The 24,748-nt window shown below is 47.2% G+C and overlaps 1 protein-coding gene across 8 annotated transcripts in view; it reads left to right on the top strand.

Moving 5' to 3' along the window:
• Window positions 1–24,748, top strand: part of LOC106629549 (uncharacterized) — a 119,552-nt gene that overhangs the window by 53,824 nt on the left and 40,980 nt on the right. For all 8 annotated transcript variants that reach the window (XR_012581439.1, XR_012581438.1, XR_012581437.1 and 5 more), the window contains exons 2-4: window positions 17,332–17,562; window positions 20,568–20,702; window positions 21,112–21,266. The gene's annotated coding sequence lies outside the window, so the exon portion shown is untranslated. The remainder of the gene's footprint in view (window positions 1–17,331; window positions 17,563–20,567; window positions 20,703–21,111; window positions 21,267–24,748) is intronic.

The raw sequence follows: 24,748 nt of genomic DNA, 5'->3' as shown, positions 1-24,748 counted from the left end.
TTCTCCACTCTTCCATTGCAGTTAAAGTTATTATTAGTGGTAAGCACATGCTCCACAGCTGGCTGTTCCACACAGAAATGCAGGAAGAAGTGCTGCCTTCTGCTCCCAGAAACCAGCAGGATTTTTTTTCTTTTTTTACTTTTTTTTTGCAGTAGCTGGAAGAGGGGGAGGTTAATATCTCATCCAGCCTCTGGCTGTATTTTGATAAAATCCTTTGTCCAATGACTGCAAAGCATTTTGCACATACAGCAGGATAAATCCCCTTCAGACAGGTATTATCTGGCCTATTTTTACAGCTGAGAATTTGCAGCCTTCGGAGCCATCCGAAGGCGCTGCCTGCACCTTGTGATCTCCCCGGCTGAGTGAATGTGTCAGGATGGGTGCTTCAAACCCAGCCCCAGTTCCAACACAGCCCTCCAGAGTGCCTGGGTACCTTAGATCCTTCCTCCTCAGCCTCCCCATCCCTATCACAGGTATGACAATCATCCCTTCCCCCGGGTAAACATTTCATTATGCGCTGCTGCCGAAGCACCTCGGAGGGGAGAAGACCTACAGATAAGTCTGCATTCTCATTTTGGCTGTATTTGTGTGCCTGTTTTCTGCTTTAACTGCTCTTCCCTTTCTTTGCCTGCTCATTAGTTCTGCCTGAGTGCAGGACCTCTCCAAAAAATGCAGTGTTGGCAGTGGGCATGAATTCTTAACGACTCCTGTCTCTAATGACAGAATCCAGGGCCAGGCAGGCAGTTTGCTTGCTGGGAGAGGGAGAGGCAGATGAGACTGTGGCTCTTCCCCTTGTCACAGGGGTGAGTTTGCAAATTCACGGGAGGATCTGCAAAATATGCTCAGGTCTTGGACTGCTTCTCATGCTGCAAGAATTGCTTGAGATGGCAGATGGAAAGAGATGCCTCTCGGGCTGTGGAAGGTGTTGGGTTTGTTTTTAAAGCTCACTCTGGCCTCTCTCTGCTGTTCTATCCAAGCAATCAACAACAAGATTTTGACTTTTGAGCCAAAGCTGAAAATCTTGAGTCTGACTTGCCCAGTGCCCTTTTGTGCTGCCCACAACTTGATGCAGATGGAATGTATTAAATTGGTAAAAAAGCTCAAACAAAACAATACAACAATCAATTCACAGGAAAAAAACAACTGCCAAGGGTTCAATTTTACTGAACAGGAGAAGGACTTTCAATAATGGAGAGATTAAAACTTATTTTTAGCAGTGTTTTTGTTGTCTTCCATTGTTATTCTGTCCTTGATGAAAAGTTTCCTTCACTTTTTTTGCAGATGCAGCTTTTAACGTGAGTTTGCTTTTCTTTCACAGGCCATTTTATTTTGTTTAAAGAAGAAGGAATTCTTCACAAGTTAGAAGAGGTGATAAGGGAAAGACAGGTGAATCCTGCATGGGTGCCATTCTTTCTGTTTCATTTAATGCCAGGAATAAGAAGGAAAAAACCCATTAAAATCCTTTGATTTTTTATTTTTAAAAGCCAAACCAAGGAAAATTACAATTTTTCATACTGGTGATGAAATCCTAGATTTTTAGTTTGGTGGATTTGTGCTGAAACATCATTTGGTGGAATCGGTCTGTTTCTGATGAAATCTCAGTAGGCACTGAGAAAATTTCAAATTGATTGTGGGATGACCAATCCCTCTTGAGGTTCTGGTTATTTCTTTTGATTTTTCCTGGTCTCTCCTTCCCACTTCCATCCTTGCTGATGCATTTTCCCACTCCTATTCCTGTTGCACTGAAATTGCCAGCACCAAGACCATTAAAATGCCCACAAGGCGTTTCCATCCTGGATGGACTAGTTGGGTTAAGATCTTTGTGAATCCCAGAGATGTATTTTATACTGAGGTGCCTTCATTTCACACACTGTTGATGGAAAACTTTTCATTTTTATGCTCAGAGTACTTCACTTCTCCTATAAGGAAAGGCAGATTCTGGCACAGGGATATTCCATGTGGCCTGTGGAGGTTGGCCAGGCAGGCTGGATCTCTACCTGGATTGAATGCAGAGTTAATTCTGGCTTTGCAAAAACTGAAGTTCAGCCTTTTTTTGCTGGTTTATTGTTCCTCAGTACTTCATATCTGTTAAATAAATAAGTAAATAAATAAAAACGGCAGGATTCATTTGGGGAATCTTCAGAACCATAGGTAATCCTTTGATTTGGAGGAAAGAGAAAGTTGGGAAGTATCTTGTCCAGGGATTCTCCTTCCTCCCCCAGCCCCATCTGTGTCCGTGGGCCCAGGGAAATGAGCTGGGGTTCACGCAGTTCTGACAGATGAGTGCATGCTGAAACACCAGTGTCTTGCACCTCTGGCAGTGCTCTTGGCAGAGTAATCTGAAAACCAAAGGGTCTCTGGAGCTCTCCTCAGAGCTCTGTGAAAGCTTCTTCTGCATGAAGCCTCTGCCATGGCTTTGGAGATGAGACCTGGCCATCTCAAGAGCAGAGTGTTCTGCAGGAATGTGGAGCCAACACCTTTTGTGGCAGCCTGATGTTCTCCCCATGAAATATCCAAAATCCATTTGTAATGAGGTCTTTGGGACTCTCTTCTCCATGTGTTGCTGGCAGGAAGTTCCACCTTCTGTGTGTGCCTCCATCCCCTCCAGCAGGCGTGTTGATTCCACATTGCTCTTGTTCTCGAGGGCAGGTTTTGAAATCCTGTCGTAATTATTCACCAGCTTTGATTGGAGCCCACGCTCAGAAACACTATTTGCATCCAGGGAGGATCTGATTATAATTGCTGCAGAGAAGTTTGTTTGAGGCTGATTCTGTGTCAGCTTGAGATTTCTTGATGATGCTCTTTGGGCATGAGAACTGTGCAGGCTCAAGGTCCAGAGAAGGGCAGTGGAAGGGACTTGGGGTGTCAGGCTTGGGCATGGAAATTGGTTTTTCTTCATAGAAGATGGCTATGGAAGGAATGCTGAGCTGGAGAAAGAGCAGAGCAGTAGAAACTGGTCTGACTGGTCTTTGGGGCACCACTGTCTTCTCCACCCTAAAGACTTGAGGAGGCAGCCTGTTTTCTTCAAGGTGGTTGATTTGAATTACCCATTTTAATCATGATTTAAATCAACAAGCAGGAAATCTTGATTTTAAAACCACGTTTTAATCTTGTATTTTAAAGTTCATTTCCTAATGAAACGTGGTTTTTCATTGGTTGGCATAATTTGGAACTATTTTTGGCGAAGTAAAAGAGGATGCGACACCCATACATATTTATTGGTGTGACTGTATAGCTCAATAAATATCTGTTCTAACTTTTACATCTTTTTATTACATTGAAGGAATGGAAAGCATGTAATTTCTGATATAATAGCCGTGGCTTTGTTTTTTACACTTGTCTCAAGCTATATGAGGACAAAAATTAAAATGCAATTAAAAATGCATGAAGAAAGCAGTTAAAAAGTTTGTTGTTGGTATCACAGAGGGCTGGAACAAACCTCTGCAGATAATCTACTCCATGTGTTGCCACTGAGGCAAGATCAATTACACCTTTCCCCTCCACACAGGTGTTTGTTTAACCTTTCCATAGAAGTCTCCAGTGAAAAATTCTGCAACTTCCCTGTGTCTGTTCTAGGTAGAAACTTTTAAATCTTTTTTTTTAGATGTCTAAACTTAAGCTTTCTTTGCTCCAAGTTAAATTATTTCTTCTTCTGTCACTGAACACAGAGAACAATCGACTGCTGTCTTAATAACCTGCAAGCTACTGGAAGATTGTTATGCCTCTGTGCCTTAGTCTTCTCCTTTTTTTTTTCCTAGGTTGAATGAACCTAGTTCGTTTAACTTTTCCTTGCCAGCTCTTCCTAAAGCTGTGACGGTTTAATTTCTTCTCCTCCAGACTGCCCCCTGCTTTTTCATCTCTTTCTGCATCTGCAGTGAAATTACTTTGGGGGTGCTTCAGGAGGAGAAATTGCTTGCCATGCCATGTAGGCAAACTGTGGAACTCATTGCTGTGGGATACTGTGGAGGCTAAAGATTAAATAGGTTTGGAAAGGGTTTAAACAAAGTAATGAAAGCTGTTCCTGAGCTGTGCGTTGCTGGAAGGCCTTGGGAGATTGGGATAAACAAAGGGTGAAATGCTATGCTCTGTCTTAAGGTTTCATTGCTGGCTTTGGGAAGCTACCAACCCTGCCAGGGGTCATATTGCCATGCACTGCTCTGCATCCATGCCCTTGTGATGTACTGGGAGCTTGTCCCACTGCTGTGTTTCAGGGAAGGGCTGCAATGTGTCCATGTCTTCCCCCAGAGCTTGTCTTTCCAGCCTTTCCAGCAGCTGCCTTCCAACTCACTGGAAAAACAGAGTCCAGCTGTGACTCGAGCATGTTGGGAATCAGAGCCTCAGAAAGCCTGGATGGCAGCAGGGGGGGTATGAATTTCCTGGGATTTGAATGTTAACCAGATGCTGTTTGGGTGATGCTCTGTTCCTCTGGCAAGCAGGATTGTGGGGTGGTGCTGGTGACTTTGTGGGGCACCAGGGTGGTTAATGACCCCCAGCCAGGCTGCACCAGTCTGTAAACAGCCGCCAGGAAGCAGAAATCTCTCTCTTCTCCAGAACCACTGCATTCGACAGCTCCCCTTTCATCTGCTCAGAAAGTGCTGAAGTGTTTCTAGCTCCTCTTCAAAAGCAATTCTGCACTGCCCAGAGGGGGCTGTAATTCACATGGGGAGCCAGGAAAAAATGATACTCCCCATCTCAGCAGATGAGCAAAAACCATGTAAATTCTGACTTCAGCTCCTCAGTGAGATTTAAATGTGAGGGTGGGAATGTGGTGACAAGGACTCTGAGGGTCACCAGAAGGATAAAGGTACACCAGGAAACCATTATTTCTGGAAAGACAGGGTTTGAGGGTAGCAATGCTTAGCCCTGGAGCATCTTCAGGGGTGTTTAGAAAGGTAATGGGAGTCTGACTTTCCTGTTTGCCAAGCCTCATGCTGCTCTGTGGTTTTTGTAAGAATACCCTGTTATTGAAGGTCTTTATAGAGCAGTCCCTCTTTGTTCCCATCTGCTCTTGGGCTTCCAAATCCCATTTTCCTTTTCAGTTCCCCTTATGGAGGGGAGCACTTTCTCAAAAGACCCTGCCTGATTTTAACTCTGCTGAGGCCACTGGAGCACAGCAAGGATTGGGTAGATTCACCATTCCTTGGGGGAAGAAAGAGGCCAATTCAACATTTAAAGGGAAAGCGGGGATGTGGCTTTTGGCGGGCTGGGGATCACAGAATCCTAGGATATTTTGGGTTGCAAGGCACTTAGAGATCATGTGAGGCTGTGTGGAGGTGGAATTAGGCACCAGCGAAACAGTGCTGATCGTGTTTCCCTCACCATGGTGGGGAGGCAGAGGGGACACTGGGATGGGCAAAGTGAAAAGCTGCTCATCATCTCCCAGGTGATGGTCCCAAAAGGAGGGCGGATGTGTCTAAAAGGGACTCATGGTAGTTATTGCATCTCTTGCACCTCCTGAAAAACATTTGCACCAAGAGATGTCTTTGTTTTAAGAAATAATAAAGCTGGGCAGCTTGCAAGCCGCGTGCTTGCCTTCTCCCTGGTGTTCCCATGCTTGGCAGTGCCTTTGCTTTTGCAGAAGAAGTGTGGATTTGTTTTTTTAACTCCTGCTGCTCTGGGAAAGAGAGCAGCCAGAGAATGAACAGTTTGGGATTTTGCAGGTAGGCAGGGGGTGGACACCAGTCCTCTTTAATCTTGGGTGCTGAAGGTGATCAGAGCTTTTTATACAGACCTTTATCTGTTGGCAACTTAATTAACTAATGGTCCCAGAAAGCTCTTACAGAACAATTGATTGCATTCACTTCAATATCGTTATCTCTGTCCTATTGGCACCCAGGCAGTTGTGCAGACATTTTTGGGTGCTGAAAGCTGGTCATGGCTTCCTTTCCCAACCCTTTTTTTTTTTTTTTTAGTCATAGGTTTTTGGATTAGAGATTTAGCTTCAGAGAGAATTAAATCCTCTCTGTCTGTGGCTGTGTGGGGAGCACGTGGCTGCAGCTGTAACAGCCTTAGAGTGTGAATGGCACAGGGCAGAGGAAACATGACCAGCATTGTTTCATTGCTGCCTTGCCTCGCTGTCTGTGCTCTCCCCCTGACCCAGGACACACGTGAGAGCAATACAAGATATCCAGTCCCTCAGCACGTTGTGGCTTGTCTCTGCCTCTGGCCTCAACCTCTTCTGGTTACCAGCTCTTGCAATTTTGCTGGTAGCCCTCCTGGTGATACATGTCACGTTGAACTCCCGTGTCGTGGGTGCATGTGACAGAGAGAATCACAGCCCGTATTTTAATAAAGCTTAATTCCTCTGCCTCCATAAGAAATATCTATGTAAGAAGACACAGCTGAGCCCTCGGGTCTGGATATGAGAAGGTAGAGGGAAGATCTCCCCTCAGGCTCTGTGTGTGTGTATTTAAAGTGCTTTCCCAGTGCAGGGGTGTGGACTCCTGGGCTTGTTGGATTCCCTGAGTTCTGCGACAGGGATTGCTGGGGTGAACTGGGATTTGATGACAATTGAAGCTGGCTGTGAAAAAAAAAATTACCTGGGTCCTTCTCCAGCTTCATCCTGGGTTGCATTTTGCATCATCTTTGCCAAGGTCAGAAGAAATTTGTAATGGCACTTAAGGGCAGAACACACAGCCTAATGACTTGATGGAAGTCTTCCCCTTTTTCCATCCCTCCAGCTTCCTTGGACACCTGGTCATTCCCCCTTCCACCTACCCTTTAAACCAGCAGCTCGTCACCCTGCCTGTCAAACACGCTCTGGTACCTCTGTGTGTCCCCATTCTGTCCCCATGCCCACCCTAAGGCATCCTGACCCTGCTGGCATTGTGGCAGGCTCCTTTCTGGGGCTGAGGGTGATTGTGTCAGCCCTTCCTGGGTGGGGTGCTCTGCAATAGAGGGAGCTACTTCTCTTTTTATTAAAACATAATCAAATAGGCCGGCACATATGGTGGCATCTCCATACAGATAAGATTCTAATCCTTCAGACCTGGAAGTGAGAACCATCCAGATGCTGGGACAACCAAATTTTACTTTCTTATATATTTTAGTCCTTTAGTGGGGTCTTGCAGACTGCTGGTGGCTGGGGAGATGATGTAGCTTTGTTTGAAACCCACAAAAGGTAATTTAATCAGTTTGGCTTCCTGTATGGCTGGGTGAGAGCACCCCAGAAATGTAATGGGCTGCTTCCACAGGCAGCAGCTCATGCTTGATATTTATAGAGAAATGGTGCTTTGAAAAGACCCCGTTTTTCAGCCTCTCCTGCTGTTCTCCAGCTAGGGCTGAGCCTTGCTGTTAATAAGGGAAATGCAGACATTTCTTCACAGTAAAGACAAAAAAACCTCCCCTTTGCTTTCCTTCCCATCTTGTCAGGAGCACCCTGCTGTGCCCCTCTGCTTTCTTCCCATATCACAGAGGGAATGGATTCTCTCTCTCAGTTGTACTCCTCACCAGAGCCCTGGCTGCTGAGTGTGTGTCCATGCAGCCATATCCCTTCAGCTGGCTTTTATTAGCAAGCAGAAGGCAAAGTGCAATGGTTTGGTGGGGGGGGAGAGGAGGGGTTTGGGAGACCTGAGGTTAAGTCTCAGTTGTGTTTTGGATTTACTGTACAGCTTTGGAAAAGTCATTTGTGTGCATCAGCTCTCTACCTGTAAGCATCAGTGTGGTCTGACCGACTTCTGCAGCATTAAATGGTAGTTATGTGTTGCTTTTAACCATATTCCAGCCACAGAAGAAAAGAAGTGGGTGTTGAAGCAAGGGTCACTTTGAAGCTGAGCCTCAGCCTTTGTGTTTCTCAGGTACTTTCAGTAATGCGACCCATGCTTTATGTTACAGGCTGCAAATGCTGCAAAAGGCTATTTTGAGCCCTGGTAGATTTAATTGAGATCCAGGCTCCTAGCAGTCCTTGCAAAATGAGCGTGACACTCTGTTGTTCTAGTGAAAAAATAGGTTTCTTAAGCTTTTTGGCTGTGCTTTGGATAGATATTTGTGGTCTGAGGTGTCACCGAGAGAACTGGGGCTCTGGCTCTGCAGGACTCTTCAGATGTGTCAGAATTCTGATTTCATTTTCTCTCTGGAAAATCACTGGCCATACAAGAAACTCAGATGAGAAAATGCTTGGTTAAAAACTCAGGGGACACTCCATGGCAAGCCCATGGGAGGATCCATTTCCCAAGTTTCCTCCTGTCTGCAGGGGCTATTAGGAGATTCATTTATTCTGCTTGAAGCCTGTAGATTTATGAAGATAGGCTTTTCTCTTCAGCTGAGCTGATAAGAACAACATTTGAATTCTTTTGGGCCAGGAGCTGTCTGTCTCTACTATTCAGTTTACGAGTGTAGCAGAGGGAAGTGGGGAAAGCCAGGGTCTTGGTTTGTGCTGGGCTAGGAATACCTGCATCATGGTGAGGGTGGTTAAAAAATGTCCCAATTAAACTTGTGCTGCTGCACCATAGAAGGATTACCCCCATTAGAGCTCCTAGTGCAGCATCCCTGGTGTAGGTGTGTGGTTGAGGATGGGCCTGAGGACATGACTGGGCTTTTAGGCTTAGCTAAACTATTTGGCTTTGGAAGGTGGGGCAATGGGCAGCTTTCCCTGGGCTGTGGCAACACTCAAAAGGACATGGTGGCATTTCTGGGGTTGGAATGTCACTGGTACGTTGCAGATGGCTTTGAGCTCATGGCTGAGAGATGCTATCACAGGGAAACCCACCGTGTCTGAGAGCTTGCAGAGCTGAGGCTGGAGAAAACATGTGGGATGGCTTCTCTGTCTGTTTGCATTTTCCTGTGCCACACTCAGGAAGACTCAAATATCCAGCGACCTGTTCAGTTCTGAGGCCTCAGCCAGTCTGTAGCTGCTGGGGTCACTTTCACCCTGCGGGTGGATTGGAGGACTCTCACTCCTTCCTGCACATGGATCGAAGGGTTCTGCTCCTTGCCTTGTGAGACAGAATGACTGCAGCTGCTGTGAGAGAGCAGGAAATCATCTCTGTAAAGCTGTCCAGAAAGCCTTGAATTCAGGTACAAGCCTCATGTTTATAGGAACATAAAAGGAACCATGGAAACTAAATATGGGTCAGGGCACCCGCAAATAGAAAAAACAGAGGGATTGCAGAGTTACACTAATTTCTCTGCCTTTTGATTTGCTGTGGTGGTTTCAAACCTGCTTGGGGTCCTAGGCTCTGGATAAGGCTTTGGGATCCATAGGAATAAGGAATATTTTTGGGAAGGCAGAGGGCAGAAGACTTCATTTAAATGCCTTCTTTAAGTCCATTTAAGGCTTCATTTAAGGGTCATGCTGCTCAGTGGTATGTAAGATGTGCTGGCTGTGACATTCCCATTGAGCCCCAAGGGAGATCAGGTACCTGGAGAGCAATGAAGAGCTTCACATGCATTGTAGACATGGAACTTAAACTTTGCTTCCCTCTGTTCCCTTGTTTAGAGGATTACCCTGTGGAGCTCTGCATGCCCTCCTGGGCCTGTCGCAATGATTCAGCTGCTCTGCAGTCCTCAGCTTCATCATGGGGAAACTTCCTCACCTAGCTGCTGCCAGCATGCTTTTGGCGACCCTGGGTGTCCTGTCAGCTGTTACAGGCCATTAAAGGATTTGTTTCTCGGTGTATGAAAAGGCTTAATTCAATTCTCATTCTCTCCTGGCATTCCTCAGAGGTGAGTGCGTCCCCTCAGCATGAATCCTCCAATGCCGCTAATTGACTTGAAAGTAGCTCGTGTCTCCTTGGAAATGTCACCCAGCCCTTTTCAAGTGCAATTCCAGGCAATCAGGATCAATATGTTTCTTTAGCTAAGGGTATTAGCACATGAGTGACAGCCCTGCGGCATTAGCTTATTCATATGGACTTTCAGATGCTCATTTTTCTTCCCTGTCTCAGCTCCAGTCCCAGTAAGGAGAGCTTGGAGCCGAGCCATGCTCTGAGCTGCAGCTGTTCCCAGAGAAATGGGGGGTACTGGGCTGGCTCTGCCATCCCTGCCCCAAATCCGTGGATTGCTCTCATTCCCTGTCTCTCAGGTGGGTCAAACTGCATTGCCCCATCCCCTTGCTCATCACATCGTGGCCTCGAGGTGTTCCAGAAAGGATGGGGCTGGATTTCTCTGCCCCTGTTAATCAGCCTGGTGCTCCTTTGATGGAAGAAAAGGTGTCAGCATGTTTTGGCAGTACCTTTGCCCAGAGAATACTGTCAGTGTAGCTGTCCCTCCTCAGGTCCCTGCCCCTTGTGCTCCCAGGGAGGCTGCAGCAGCAGCAGAGGACTTCCCTTGCTTTCCTCATCTTGTGGCAATTGAAGGGTGGTCCTGGTGCCCAAAACATTTGGGGTTTTTGTTATGTCTTTCATCAACTGGACATTCTTCTGCTTCCTTGCCTCAAAAATGTTCATGAATTCATCTTCCCAGCACCCTATGGGGAAGGGGCATGCTGCTGTCTCTGCTCAGGGACAGGGGTGAAAGCACTGGGAAGTGAATTTAGAGGAGCTTACAAAAGCACTTGAGACAGTGAATTTAATCTGAGCCCAGGTGCCCTCTGCCTTCCTTGCCTCTCCTTTAATAAGGCTGCCACAGCTGATGCATCCCCTCTGCTCCCCTGGAGAGACCTCCCATCCCTTATGCACCCCAGCTCTGCCTCTTTCCTTGGGAAGCAGAGGGGGACTCACCCCCTACTTTGGGAAACACTCAGAAGTCTTACAAGCAACAGCTCAGGAATGGATCATAGAATATTCAATGTTTTCAAAGGCAGAAGCTGAGTTGCTGAGAGACCAAGAGCCATGTCCTAGGTGAGATAACATTTCTCAGGCTTGGTTCTTCTGGGTCCCTGTAAGCAAGCAGTGCTCCCAGCTCTCCAAGAGCTCCTCCCTGGCATGCAGGAGCTGCACGGAAAATTAAGCTAGCTCTCAAGCAGCAAGCATTAATATACAGAAGGATGAGTGTGCTGCACTGGAGTATTAGGAAAACTTTGAGGTCTTCTCTGCCATGCTATGAATTTGAGTGCAGGGCACATCATCTGCCCCCACCTGGAATCTGTAACTGCTGCTGAGGCAGAGGTGGGGAATCTGTCAGGGAGCTGCTGAGAGCACGATCCCCAAAGGCACACCAAGAGAGAAGCAAGAAATCCTGGAAGTTTTAATCTCTCTGGATACCTGCAGATGTGTTAGTTTTCCATGCCCTCTGGAATTAGGCAGTAAGGAGTTAAGGTGTGTGCCCTGTGAGACAGCCAGAGAGCACATCCCAAACTCCAGCAATCAGAAAGCAACAATTATTAACGCCTCGGCGTTTAATAATTAATTTAATTGTGGCAGGTCGCTTACGCCCCCGGTTATATTGTGAGCTGAATTCCAGAGCCCTCAGAATTGTCAGTCAGCAGGTCCATAGATCATGGCAACCTTAGCATCATGTCAAGGGGCCTCACTCCATCAGGGATAATGAGCATCTCCCACCGGTTCCTTCCCATCATTCATCTGAGATCCAGAAGTTCATCATGCAAATGACAAACAGTGTTAATTTTCTGCAAATAATTCCTCCAGATGTCCGCAGGATTCCAGCACTCCTTGCCCAGAACAGTAAAATATGTTTGTCTTCCTCCCTTATAATTCATCGCCAGGCCCACAAATCTCCCCAAAGGCTCTATAAACAAAGCAGGATGCAGAGTGCAGAGGGTAATAGTTCACTGCAATCATGTCTCTGGGTGCCTCTGTGCTCCACACAAGGAAAGGAGTGGTGGAAGAGGTCCAGAAGTTTCTTCTCATGTGAGCTGTCTTTGACTGCATTTAGTCTTGCAAATACTGTGAGTGGGATGGTCTGAGCCAAGCCTCACACAAGCAAAGTCATTGTGGGAAGAGAAACTCAGGAGGAATTTTTATGGGGTTGAAATTCATGTCTGTCATTCTGGAATGGTTCAATCTGGAGTGAAACCTCCTGCAAAACATCTGCATCACTGGGGACCTCTCCAGGAGATCCATGCTTTATCATGGATCTGCATCATGCTGTGTTTGATGAGTACTAAAGCAATTAGCCAGAGTTTGGTTTCTCCAAGCCTCTCTCAGCTTACTGGATTCCACATCCAACCAAAAATACACGAAGAGCTGAATTTCAGGGAGATTTGGGCCACAGAGCACAAGAAGTTTCAGATGAATTTGAAGCTTGGATGAATTTGAAGATATGATGCAGGAATTGGCTCCAGCCAGTGTGTCTGGCTGGGAATAGGGCAGACCCATGAAGAGGCAGACAGAAAAATTACTGTATTTTTGACTCACAACAGGTCATCAGGCAGATAGGACCCAAATCCAAGGAGTGTGGTGCAAATCCTGGACTCCTTCCTGTGTTCCAAGTAAAGCTCAGAAGAATTTGAGGGTACCCAGCTTGGCCTCAGGCTTCTGTACTTGAGATCTATTTGGTTGGATATGTAAAAATGTATGTATTGTTTTATTTAGTTGGACAAAAACAAGGACATCCCAAAACTCTTCCTCCTCTGGCTGCTGAGAACACTCAGCCATGTGCTCCTGCCTTACCTTGGCACCCATCAAGTGCTAGAGCCAGCCTGGGGGCTCAGTCCTGAGCTCCAGCATGGAAATGGCCTGACCTGGAGACACATTAGGGATGGAGCCACCAGCTCAGTGAGGCTTGTGTGTGCAGGAGGAGAGAGCATCCCAAGCCTCTGGAAGGTCCTGTGAGGGTCCTGTGTCCCTCTTGCCAATGGCACAGTGGGGCAGTGTGAGGTGGGTGTGTCACCTGACAGAGAGCAGGTAGGCATTGTTCTCTGCTCTTCTCTTCTGTTTCCCACCACACTTAACAGGCCCAGCTTTGCTGTGGGTTTTTCCTCTGCATTCACCAGCTCCTGCCAGCCCTGGAAGCTGCTGCACCCTCTCCCTCCCTCCCTGGCCTTTTCACACTGGAAGGGTTTTTAAAGGTCCTTCTAAGCAGCAGCTGCTCTGTGGCTTTTTGTTTTTTTCTGGTGTTTTTTATGATGGGCTGGAAATTAATTTCTTTTTCACTGGCGTTGGACTATCCATTCCCCACGTCACAGTGCAGAATGAGCTCGTAACTCTCCTGACTGCCTCGTGGCTGAGTTATGGGGTCTTCTGCAGGGTAGCCCAAAGGGTTTAATTTAACAGTGAATGTTGGAGGAAAGCAATGGAGTTCTGACAACTGTCTAGTGCTTTTGCTGTTAGTGCACTTGGAAAATTTTCCTTAATATCTGACTGAAAGGTTCCTTGTTTTAAATCAAGCTCAGGACTTGTCCTTTCCATAAATGGGGAAAGGTGGATGTTGTTTTTTTCCCCCTCCCTTCTCTTTTTGGTTGTCTGAAGACTATAACCATGTCTCCATCCTCTCTAGACTGAGCATCACCAGTGCTTTCCACCCCTCCTTGCCAACTGTCTCCTATAGATTTCCAGTCACTGCTGTCTGTTTCCCTTGGACTGTCTCCAGTTGCTCACACCGTCTGGAAGATCAGCATCCCAAACTGGACAACAAATTCCAGCTGGGCCTGGAACAGCACAGAGACACAAGAGGCTAACTTGGACCACTTGCACTTGACATCTTTTCTGTGCTCTGATCCTGGCTGCCCTTGGCATGATCTTGAACCTATTTTGGGGCAAGTGGGGTGAAGTGCTTTGGTTGCTGTCTGGGCCACCTGTGGTGGTCTCCTTGTCACCTCACAGGGACACTAATAAGGCCATCTGCTGTAGGAGCCTGTGTCTCGGATCAGGGATGCTCGGGTGAGCTAATGGGAAAGGACAAAAGATGCCTGCTGCTTGCAGGAGCTGGAGCTTGTTAACCCCTCTACTTTCCTTCATGAGACTATTCACAGCCTGGTTTAATGTGCCTGTTAATGGTGAAATTGGTGGAGTTGTGTCCACTGGAGCGCTCTTCTCCTCACAGAACTGTGGAACAGCCATGGGGAAAGAAACAAAGCCCTTGGTTTTTCTCCATCCCTAGCTCTGCTTTTCTGTAATTTACCCCTACAACCATCAGCAGGATTTACAGATTTTAAGGCCCAGCTCATTTTTGGTCCCCTTACTGAGTAATAACATCTTAAGGGCACTGTCCCATGGTTTTGTCTCTCTCAAGGCAGCACCTAATCCTGCAGTATTTGCTCGGCAGAATGGTCACTGGTTTTCCTGGACTTGCATGGAGGACATGGTATGGATCCAAGTGCAGTTCAGCAGCTGGGCTCTTGCACGAGGGTGATTATAAACTGATAGAATTTGTTATGTTGGAAAATACCTCTTAGATCATCAATTCCAATTGTTAGCCCAGCAGTAAAAAGCCCCCAAGTGTTTTGTGGACTAAACTATGTCCCCAGGTGCCACATCCACAGGTTTTTTGAACATATCTAAGGATGGTGATCCTACCACTTTCTTGGTTTGCCTGTTCTGGTGCTTGACCACCCTTTCAGTGAAGAAATTCCTCCAAATATCCAATCTACACCTCCCTTGGCACAGCTTGAGGCCACTTCCTCTTGTCCCATCCTTATTCCCTGGGGGCAGAGCTTGACCCCTACCTAGCTACAGCTTCCAGTTGGGGAATTGTGGAGAGTGAGCAGATCCCCCCAGGGACTCTTTTTCTCCAGGTTAAAGAGCCCCAGCTCCCTCAGCTGCTCGTCATTGGTCTTGTTCCTCCTTCTTGACTTTGGGGTGTGGAGGACAAAGCTGAGGCATTACTTGTGAAGCAGGATGGCAAATGAGAGTCATGGACAAGAGAATTTGTTATGGTTGCTTGTAGGCCAGCCTGGCTGGAGGTGGAAGGAAGGGAAGCCGACAGCTGGAAAAGCAGCCCTGAACCTCCTGAGGGAAGGAAGGACTGAGATCCTTGAGTTGTTCTCCTCCTGTTCAGGACTGGGCATGGATCTGACACACCCTGGAGACCTTACAGCATTCCAGCAGCAGGAAATGCAGATGTATTCTGAGGGTCTGGAGTTACAACTCCTCGGGTGGTGCTTAAGTAACACTTGTCTCAGAGAACCTGAGAAATCCCTCTTTTTTCTGAGGAGCTCACCTCCAACTGGGTAAGGAAATCAGGATAACTGGCTTGTCTTGCCTTCAGCAGTGTATTTGAGGCAATCATCTATTTCTGGCACCACAAGTTCTGTGGGACAGCCCCTGTCTCTATGTCAAACTCATCTCCCGGAGCCAGGCGATTAGATGAGGTTCTTTTTCATCTAAGTGCTTTTTGTTTTGCTTTCTAATCTGTGGAGGGAAGCTGGCAGATGTCATCTTTAAAGGTGAGGAAAATGGAGCCAACATTTTGTATTTCAGAAATCTCATTATTTTCCAACTAATATACTGATTTTGGATGCTTGGGGTTTGGCAGCGGTGCAAGGGTCATTGCTGAACAAAGCAGAATCAGGCCCATCCTGGAGAAAGCCTGCCTGGGTAAAAAAGCATTTTCTAAGAGTGGAAAACATGAATTCTGTGGGTCATGTCAAGGAATGAGGCCTTGTGGGTAATTTCCCTTTGGCTCTGACTTGATGAAAGCTTTTATAAAAAGGAAAAAGTGTGTTTTAAGAAGTTACTTGATACTTATCTGTCCGGAGTGCTTTTCCCAGGCTGGATTTGGGGAGGGATTATCTCAGATTTTCATTTAGTTCTGAAATCCTGGGTATTGGTTTTATAAACTAAAACCCCTTCGCAGCAGGTTGCTTGTTCTGTCTTGTTGTTTTAGCTTGATGCCTGGGAAGGAATTTAAATTTCCTGAACGGATGGAGCCTGCGCCTCGCTGGGGTAAATCAGCATCGTTCAAATATTTAAAGGCAGATGCATCAATACTGGCAGCTGAGGATCTGGCTTACTTTGATTAAAATCTGATCAAGATTACTCAGCCTTGCCAAGGGACTTGGATTACCAGTCTATAAAAAGAAGAGGAGGAGAGGAGAGGACATTAAATATAAAAATAATCCAATGAAGGACGTTAAGCTAAACTCACTGCAAATTGAACAATAATGAAAACATCCTCCTTAAGCAGGTGGAGGGCAGCAGGGCTTGCAGGCAAGCAGGAGGCTTGGAGGTGGGGTTGAGCTAGAAATATTGCCCTGGGGTTTCTCATGGGCATGGCCTCATCTTTTAAAGGCAGGTTTTTTTTTCAAAAGAGGGCCTTGCTCATTAAAAAAACCCCAAGGAAGCGCTGTGGGAGGAGATGTGGGTGACAAATCCTTCGGAAAATCCTTGCCTCTGCTTCCTCAGGAGACCTGGGCTAGTGCCAAATCTCACTAGCAAAGAGGTGATTGAAGCTGAGGAACAGAAAATCAACTCTCTTACAGATTGCAGAATGTGAAATGTGCTTTTGTCTTTAGGGCTTCTTACAGGGGTTGAATTTCAACTCTTCCCTTCCATCACAGCATTTTTTCCACCCTGGTTCTTCATTACTTTTTAAATGTAAAGCATACCCAAGGAATGTTATTATGCCATGGGATTAGGCTTGATAGCCAGTGACTGATGAGGACATTGCACCAAGCTCATTGCTTGCTGAGCCATTTCAGGAGCCTGTCCAACCATTTGGCACGTGTCTAGATTTCCCAAGATTTCTTATTCTTATGGTCTCTAAACCCTGGGCTAATAGAAAGTATCCCTGCCCACAGCATGGGCTTCAAACTGGATGATTTTTAAGGTCCCTTCCAACCCAAACCATGATTCCCTGTGCTCCTGTGAAGTGCTGTAGCTATTAGCAGGTCAGGCACACTTGGGGCCTAAACTTGTTGGGTTTGGAAACCCCCAAATCCCACTGAGGTCAGCAGTTTTTCCCCTCCTCTATGGAGCATGCTGGCTAGCTGGAATGGGAAGGAAGCACATCCCTTGGTGATCTCTGTAGAAGGCATGTGGGTGGAAGGAGATCTGTGGGGGTGCAGGACTTGAGTGTCCTTCTGACAGGCCATGTAGGGGGATAGAACATAAGAAAATAAAGATAAGATGACAACAGGGCACAGTGAGCAGGCTGCACAGAGAGCTGGCTGGTCAGGACTCTGGGAGCCTGGAGAGTGGGGCTCTTAAAACAGCCATGGAATCCTCAAATGGTTTGGGTTGGAAGGGACCCCAAAGATCATCTTTTTCCACTCTCCCTGCCATGGCTGGGGATGGTGACTTAAACTGACACATCCCAGGCTGCTGGAGGGAAGGTGACAAGGTGGCTGTGGGACCTCCTGAGCAATTGTATACATGGGTGGCCAGTTGTCTGGATTGCCTGGGTGCCCCAGCAGTGATGGCAGCCTGTCCCTTTTTCTTTAACCAGAATGAGGGTCGGATGAGGATAAGATTGTGTTTTAATAAATATTTGTTAGCAAGTACCTTCCCCTCCCCCCTCCCCCCTCCCCTCTAATATTGCTCATTCTCCTTGCAGGAACACGTGCATTGTTCAGCTTCTGTTGCTCCATGTGTCGTGCTCCATTACTCCATCTCACAGAGCAGGAGGAGCACTGCCAAGGCTTTTTCTGGGAATTTGCTCTGGTCCTGCTCCTTCCCTGGTGGTGCTCAACTGATGTGGTTTGTTTGCAGGAGGAATAAAAGGCTCAGCTGTCAGAGACCAGGGCAAGGACCAGCCCCTCCCTCAGCTCTGTGTTACACAGCCATGGTAAGTTTTGGGCCGTGACTTTTGGGAGAGAAAAGTTGCTAAGCAGTAAATGTGGCCTTCTCACTGTGTTTTAAAAAGATGTGAGACTTTGCTTAAAGCATCCTTAGGATAAAGGTTCTTTCCCCCCCAACCTTTCTCCAGTGCAAAAACAGGGTCTGCAGAGTGGCTGTGATACCCTGTGAAGAGGCAGCCCTGTCTGAGGTGTGATTGTACTCTCACGGGGTGTGAAACAGTGTTTAAAAACGTGGATAATTGAAATGCACCGGGTGAGCATGTTTTTCAAACCCTTGCTTCTTGCTGGAAACAAGATTATCCTTACCCAGACTGAGTGGCTGCAGGGAAGGTGGAGCTGCAGCAGTGCCTGGGCTGTGCCTTGGTTAACTTGAGGCTGAATTTCTGATGACTCAGAAGGGATCCCAGCAGCCCCTCAGCTGTTTGCAGGTCTGAGGATCAGTGGTACTGTGCTTATGAACACAGGGCTGGCCCCAGAAGCCACCTCAGTCTCAAACTGCCTATGAAATGAAGCAGCCGAGGGCTCCCAAGTGTCAGGTTTGCACTCACGGGCAAGTTCCAGAGAAATAATAAGGTAGATGCTTATTATTTAATAAGAAGGTTCTTGCTGCTTGCTTCAGTTTCTTTCAGGCCATGGGAGGGAGCAGGGGAAATTTGAACCATCAGATGTACATTAGTAATGAGATATTAATGTTGTGCATGAGCAGGGGCTTTATTACTGCAGGAGCTGGTGGTACTGAGTGTCTTATACTTTCTGATTTATAATTCCTTCCTGATCTGGAGCCTTTGGTCAAACATCTTTGCACACAAAGCCTGAGGAATGGGATGGGAAAGCCCCTTTTTTCATGGGACATGCCTGCAAACCTCTGGTGCCAGGGCACACAGCATCAGAGCATTTGGTAAGCAGTGGTCAGTGGTTTGTGTAGCTCCACAACCCACACCTGTGCCTGCAGCATTCTTGGCCTGCAGAGCCTCTGTGCTTGCTCAAGAGGTGTTTTCCCTCAGGTCTGGCTCTTCAGGTTGTTCTCTGAGCTGTGCTTAAACCGTCTGTCCCACCTGGATTTCTTCTCTCCAAGAGCTGGACAGGGCAGCTGCCCACACTTGGTTACAGCACCCCTCCTTCTTGCCTTTTTTTCCCTGAGAAAAGAGGGTTAATGTGGCTTTGGCTCCTTTTTGCCCACCCCTAATCACTTTCCACCCTGATGGCTGATTGCAGCTCTGTATGTCAGAGACCTTCAAGATAACGAGCTCCTACCAGCTTGATATAAATAGATGGCCAGGGAGAAGACTTTATCTTTGCCCCTCTGTGCCAAAGGACTTCAATCCTTATCAGTGCAAGAGCATCTGTGTGTGAGAGAATGAGGAACAGAGATGTCATGAATGCCTCTGGGGAAAACTGTTCTTGGAGACAGTCCCCTCCTGCATCCTGCAGAATCCCACTGGGATGTGTAACTCCATGGGAAATGGAAGTATTGCTGGCCCTGCTAGGGGCTGAGCACTGTGTGAGGCTTTCTGTTGTTTGTTTTCCCTGCATCCTTTAATCAGAGGCTAGAAAAAGTGATGTGTGTGGTGTTGCCAGCCTGACTGTGAGCAGGAAGCACAGGGACAGGAGCCTGGTACTGGAGCAGAGGATTGCAGCCTGATTCCCAGGGGGATGAGGCTGTTTTAGCCTCTGGCTGGTTGATGGGGCATCTTTCTCCTCCAGCAGCACTTGCTTTCCCTGGGGCATAGCCCCTGTTTCTAGGATGGCCCTCCAGCTCATCACCCAGCTCCCTTCCTGCCCTCTTTGCCTTTTGCAGAGAGCTGTTTAATCAAGGGTGTATCAAAATCCATCTGTCTACGCTGGTGTCAACAACTTGGCTTCAGGGACATTTTAAATCATTTTCTAACTGAATTCTGTAATGGATTTTATTGCTGAGAGAATGGAAAGCAGGGCAGCAAAGGTGTTTTAATTACATCTGATTGTGGCATCTTGCAGGCTTGCCCTGTCAGTCCTTCTGGCACGGCACCATTCAGAGCCTGCTTCTGCCAGCATGGGCACATTAGCTAGAGGGGGGTTACTGATCACAGAGGAAATCATTGATATTTCACTACTGACATGATCTTGGAGCTGTGTCTTCTTTTTCTACCTTGCTTTTGTGGCATCAGCTTCTCCTGCTTTAGAGGATTCCAGTCCTATATCATGTCATTTGGGGGCAGGGAAAACCAGCCAGCTGCCCTATTATTGTATGGGCATCACACTGGGGTGGAGCAGAAGAGCTTTGCTTGCTCTGGAGGGAAGCTGTGTTCTGCAAGGGAGATGTCTCTCTGAACCCCTTCCCCAGCTCACAGCTTGGTTTCACAGCCTGCTAACAGCTCCCCTTTTTCTGGGTCAAGCAGGGGAAGATTGAAATGCTGTCTCCAGCAAGACTGCTTGGGGAAAGGAGGAGGGAATGTGACAGGGAAAGGCTGAGGGTCTCACTAGGCTGCAACACCTTTGTCAGACCCAAGGGATGGGATCAGCAGGTGGAGTAAGTCCTGGACAGGCAGGGGGGTAGTAGATGCAGTAAAGCACATTTTTGGAAGTGCCACTCACCACACAAGAGGAGCTCCAGCTGGGTACATGTGGGTATGCCAAGGACTATTTTATCTGTACATGTTTAAGGTATATTTTCACTGACACTCAGGGCTCATGGTCTCTGCAGTGATGCCTGTGTGTTTTCTGGAGCATTCAGCAGGTAGCAGCTCCCAGTGCCCATACTTTGAGTTGCCATTTCAAACTGCCTAATAGGTTTGAATCTAACCTGGGGTCTGGAGGAATGACAGTCCCAGGAGGAGGAGGGCAGAGTTGATGTCATTTTTCTATATGACTGCTGATACGGCCTCCATTCTTTCCAAAGCTTTTGGCTATGATTTAGCAGGTAGCCCAATCCTCAATATCCACAATTTTTCAATGTTGGAATGTGTCTGTGTTCCTGACAACACTCATCTGTGTCATTTCCTCCTCTTAATAGTTGTAAGCTCAGCTGCAGATGACAAGTGCTTTGTTTGTGACTCCTGGGTGCTCTGCACTTGATGCATCTCCCAACAGATGCAAGGCAAGCTCTGCTCCTCCTGTCTGGCCTGGCTTGCAGTGATGGATTAAGTGGGTAAGTAATAGAGTGGTAATGAGATAACCACTGACATCAAGCATTAACGTGGGAATAAATGAAGTTATCAGCCAGAACTAATGGCCTGAACTATCACTGGGTTGTAATTAATGAGTGTGGTGGCTGAGATTTACAAGGATAGTTTAGGATGCTCCTTGCATGCAGCTTTGGGTTTTATGGCTTGCTTGGAGAGAAATTGGTTAATGCCAAGAACTTAATGAATGGGCAGAAGCTGTTCTTTGTCAGTTGGAAGTGCCCTTCTTGTGGAAGAGGCCAGAATGGCACATGTGGAATATCTGCCTTTTCATTGTCTCAGGGACTGCAGGAGGGTAGGATGCTGGAGCCTCTCAATCTCTCAGCCTCTCCATGTGAGGTATCTTGCAGCTCTTGTTTTTTTCTGTTTTATTAGGTCAGAGTAGGAGGAGTCCTGGTGGAAGCAGTGCCTCTGAAGTGCACCTATGGACAAGTTCCTTTGTATGTAGAAGAGATTGCCACTGATGTGAATTCTCTACCCAGGACCCCTGAACTGAGCAATGACAAGCTGCTCTGTTCTGCCCCATGAAGGTGGGACTTCTGGTTTCTTTTTCAGCTCTTCTCCTTCTTGCTGCTCTGATGTCCATCCAGCTGCCTGTCCCTCGTGCAGGAGTTTCCTGGAGCAGGACATGAGGTGTCCATGTCCAGAGGGCTTTGCCTGGACACCTCCCTGCTCGTGCAGCTCTCTGGGTGTGTGACCCTGCTTAATGCTTCTCTGACATGTAAGAAACACTTCAGGGGTGGTTGCTAGGCTGTTGCAGGAAACACAGCAGAGCAGTCAAAATTCTTCATGATAATTGGTGGGAATACTCCAGCCACCTCACTGCTGCCTTCCTCATCTTTCCATGGCAACCCTCCCTCTACAGCAGCCCAGGTGCTTGTGCTTGGATAGAGTAGGAGTTTCTGAGTCCTCTGTCTTCCAAATCACCCCTTGGAGCATGGAGGGAACATCTGTACTTTTAAAGTATGGGCATCATGTGATGCAACAAATAACTTCACTTGCTCTAGCCATATTCTTTTTTTATGCTGGCAGAGACAGAAAATTTTGGAAAGATGCCTGAATCAGACCCTTGCATGTCTGTGGTGTAGAGATGTTACCTTGTTTTTTCATGGGAAGAGAAAGGTGCAGGAAGACCTGAGTATTTCTTTCCCTTCCCATGGTCTGAGCCACCACACCCCTCTGTGCTGGAGAGAGGAGTGGGATCTTGAGACTCAGCATCTTGGTGAGCAGAGGGAAGGACAATCTTTCTTTCTCTGTCAGAGACAGCCTGGATGGAGCTGTGATGTCTCCTACAGGAAGCCAGGATGGTGGCTGGAAGGAACAGAGATCAGAGAAAGGGGTCAGGCACTGCCTCATCCTCATTTCTGCTCCCTGCTGTACACAAGAGATGCAGGAGACACAGGGAAGCTGCTTGTTGGATGGTGCCCAGCTCTGCCAGCATGGGCTGAGTTGGGCATTGCAGAGCAGAGGTATCTTCCTGCTCCCCGCTTCTCTGAAACATTCTCCATGCATGTTCTAGTACCATTATCTTTCCCCAGACTGTTTTACAGGCATTTTTAGTGATTCCAAGGGAAAATGAGACTCAACTGGCTGCTGGGAAACCCAGCCCAAAGCTGCCCAGACTTGGAGAGGTTGCCACTTTGTCTGGAAGCATTACTTATCCTTGGTGCAGGCTCTGTAACTCCCTTCCATGTTGAAAAGGAGGAGGAAGAAATTTCCATCAGGCTCAGAAAGTTCCTTTCCATGCTGAACAGGAGGAAGGAATTTCCACTTGCTGGGCCAGCACAAGCCAAGACCCAGAGTGAGCAAAGAATGGGCATTGTGTTCAGGGATGTGTAAATCCTCCACCCCCAGCCTCGGGGAGTTTATTGCCCTCCAGTGTGGCTGTCATTCCTGAGCAGCCCAGGCAGGCTGTTAAATGACAAGGGAAAATTACCCAGTCTGTTCTCCAGAAGGCAAGTGAGTAGGAATTTTCCTCCAACTGGTTCAGGACAAAGTTAATGTAGGGAAAGCCATTAAAATTAATGCTGGTAAACAAGAATAAAAACCAGCAGGGTTGTAACAAAATTTGGACCAGATTGGGTTTCCCAGCTGTCGTGCTGCACGCTGTCTTAAAGGCAGGGGGCAGAGGGAGGGGGTAAGCTGAGCTCAGGCAAGTCTTGCTGGAGAGGCTGGAGGGTTGGGGCTGGGGCATCTGGGCTCATTTGGCACCATTTATGGTCCAGCCCTCCAATCCCCTCAGGCTGGCTGTCTTTTTCTGGGAAGCAGTGATGCTGGTTTCTCCAACAGCCACTACATATTTTATATATTCTTGTTATTCATCTGCTCTTCTCCAGAGGCTGCCCTCCCCATCCAAGCCCTGCTGCAGGGCTCTGGCAATGTGAGTACATGGTTTCTGGCTGCAGGTGTTTTGTGTGAACTGGTTTGGGAGCAGATCTTGGGCTGTTGGGGCAGTGACTTGCTCCAAAAAACTTATTCTAAGTTCAGATAGGAAAGGTGTAAAGAGGTACAGCTGTGTGTTACTGCTCTCTTCTAGGTAAGCAGCTTTTTCCAACCCCACAGTATGCTAACACGAGCCAGGCAACTTCTCCAGAGTGTTTGGCACTGGATATTCAGCTGACTTGGCACACTTTGGAGTAAGTCAAATCTAGTATAACCAATCCAGAATTGCTAGCCCCAGACTAGAAGTAATGCCCCATATTTTCAGGTGACTGGTGGTGGTGAGAAGGGAGAGGTACAAAATCAGTCAGCCACTTTCTTGTAGTGTCTGATGGAGTTGGATTGTATGTTTGGAAAAAATACGACAAGAGCCTGAGCGCCTTCAGCACAGATGCCAACATCCATAGAAAACTTTCTGCTCCACAAGTCAGTGAAAACAACAGCAGAACTATCCTTTAATTCCTAAAAAAAATCATATCCCTTGTATATCTTCCTAATGAGGCTGTGTTGGCTCAGAGCTCAGTGGTTTTGTGGTCAGGTTCTGCAGGTTGGGTGGGTTGTGGAATGTCCATGCAGCAGCTCACAGAGCCAAGGGGAGCTGCTGAGATAAGGAGCTGTGATGCCCCCAGCCCAGGGCAGGGAACTAGAGCTGGATGTCTGAAATGATCCTCTGTGAAGAGAAGGAGCAGAGTCTGGACAGGTCAGGCCTCTTGCTGGAACAGAAAGCAGCATGGAGAGAGGCCCAACACACAAATCCTCTTTTGGAGCCCTGTGGGAATCCACAGGCTGCCTCTGTGGGGAAGCATCAGCCCCTTTTCAGCAGTCAAGCTGCTGTCAGGTTGGTGTCTCAGAGGTGGAGAGATTTTCTTTTGTTTTTCATGAGGCATCACCAAAGAATAGGGGTGACAGAATTATTTTTGTGGAAGTAACTATGTGAACCATTTTTTTCTTTATTTGGATTATTTGAAAGCTAAAACTGTTCATGGGTTTTAAAATGCATGTCCCTGCCAGGTTGCTTTACTTTGTTTTGTTTCTTATTCCCTCTCCCTTATTCCTCAGAGGGAACCATCCAAACCCACACAGAGTGTTATTTCTTTGAGAAATGCAATCGTTTTGCAGTCAAACCTAGGCTGGAAATGCTGCTGGTGATTCATTTGTCTGAGAAATTTTAAAAGGCTTGGATGGAACAGGAACCAGGCTAGTTCAGGGAGAGTTTTCTTGTGTGTGAAGACCCACTTCAGCGGGGGAGTTCTTTTTTATTGCAAAAAGAAGTTTTTATAGGCTTTGTTGGGGATACTTGGGCTCCAGCCATTCTTCTGTATGGTACCAAGATCTGGAGCCTGGCTGCCCCAGTTCCTGCTTCCCACACCTGCTGCATTGCAGAGCTCCATGATTCCAGTGCCAGTTCCATGATTCCTTTGTTCTCTAGGGTCACTGCTTCTGCAGGGTGGGGTGGATATGATGCCATTTTTTGCCTTGACTTTGTCCCACAAGTTTTTCCCAAACACAAGTATCATAAGGGTGCACTGCTGTGTCTGGAGGGCAGCAGGCATCTCCTGCTAGCACATGCTGA

The sequence above is a fragment of the Zonotrichia albicollis genome, chromosome 8 (assembly GCF_047830755.1).
Source record: "Zonotrichia albicollis isolate bZonAlb1 chromosome 8, bZonAlb1.hap1, whole genome shotgun sequence".
NCBI classification, from domain to species: Eukaryota; Metazoa; Chordata; class Aves; order Passeriformes; family Passerellidae; genus Zonotrichia; species Zonotrichia albicollis.
Note: the sequence above shows the minus strand (reverse complement) of the source record. Positions and strands in the feature narration are given on the sequence as shown.